Raw genomic sequence first — 1,499 nt, 5'->3', positions numbered from 1 at the left:
GTCTTTGAGCATGATTTCTAGGATATGTAAACATTGACGACCATTTAATTGGCTTTAAGATAAGGGTCGAAGGCCATACAAACTGAATAGTGGTTAAAATATGGACATCAAAAACAAATCTTAATGGAAAGTTCACAAATTTGTAAAGTTATTAATAATTGGTATTAAATATTTAAAAATTAATTTACTGACACACAAACAAGATAGGGATGTGAAGGTCTATGAAACGACAAATATTGACTGAATGGCAGTAGAAATATTATTAGCGATACTAACAGGGTGAAATGTTTGTTTCATCACTATAGTGGGTCCAACCTAGGAGATAACAATGGTCGGAGCGACAGGTATTTTGGTGAGAAAAGCAGGAGCAGATCTTTGCCGTAATGTCTAACAAAAAAATATTGTGCGGTTGTCTTCCAAACTGTGTTGAAAGTAAATTTCATTCCACAAACATCACACACGTAATTAATATTACGCTCTGAACTCGTCTAACTCGAAACAAATGGTTATTAAGTATTGCTATGCCTTAGCGAAATCATGTAAACGTATTCTTTTATTCTCTTGTTTCAGCCCATAGATTGTGGCTACTTATTTTATTGAGTCCTAGATGATGAAAGGTAAGGTCGAACAGCTAATGAGACTCGAACCTAGGAATATATTTGTAGGAGTTCAACTAAAGTAAATAATAACGAAAAGTGTGACCTATACATGGTCACGCCATCTGTTAGAAATAGCAGTCAAAAGGCTAGAACAAAATTAAATCCTAAAATATTCTTTTCTACTCTAGGCACAAGGCTCGAAATTTCTGGGGAGGGAGCCAGTCGATTAGATCGACCCCAGTATGCAACTAGTACTTTATCGACCCCGAAAGGATGAAAGGCAAAGTCAACCTCGGCGGAATTTGAACTCAGAACGTAAAGACAAACGAAATACTGCTAAGCATTTCGCCCGCTGTGCTAACGTTTCTGCCAGCTCGACACCTTAGAAACCCTAAAATATCGAAACATTATTGCTGAGATCGAAACCGGATCGATGAAAGTGAAAAGTCTTTCATCATTGTTGCGCAATGTAAGAGATGAGGATTTAAAGAGTAATATCCCCAAAAGGGAAGCTGATAAATGGTCGTCCTATTCATTAAAATAGCAGCGAGTTCTCCCTTGTATCACATCGTATCAGCTTTAAAACGAAGAGAAATATAATGCGATTGAGGGAAATATTAAAACTTCTAATGCTAAAAATGTTGTCGAACGATCTATTTTATAGACAATAATCTAAAGCGAAAATGAATATCTAAGTAAGTTATATCCTAAAACTATTTTGGGTGAGGTAAACAAGATTGTGTGATGTTCAGGCCTTTATTATGATCCAAATCAGAGTAACTATAGTGAACTTTTTTAAACCGGGAATTGAAACCAGCCCAGAGTCAGGTACACCTAAAGAATTTGCATTTTTGTATGGTCAACCATTATGTCTCCCGTCTTGGCCAAATGAAGACTCGC

At 36.3% G+C, this 1,499-nt stretch overlaps 1 protein-coding gene across 9 annotated transcripts in view; it reads right to left on the bottom strand.

Moving 5' to 3' along the window:
* LOC106883685 (chitin synthase chs-2) overlaps positions 1-1,499 on the bottom strand; it is a 132,240-nt gene that overhangs the window by 30,247 nt on the left and 100,494 nt on the right. The gene's annotated exons all lie outside the window — the stretch shown is intronic.

Source organism: Octopus bimaculoides, chromosome 9 (assembly GCF_001194135.2).
Source record: "Octopus bimaculoides isolate UCB-OBI-ISO-001 chromosome 9, ASM119413v2, whole genome shotgun sequence".
NCBI lineage: Eukaryota > Metazoa > Mollusca > Cephalopoda > Octopoda > Octopodidae > Octopus > Octopus bimaculoides.
Note: the sequence above shows the minus strand (reverse complement) of the source record. Positions and strands in the feature narration are given on the sequence as shown.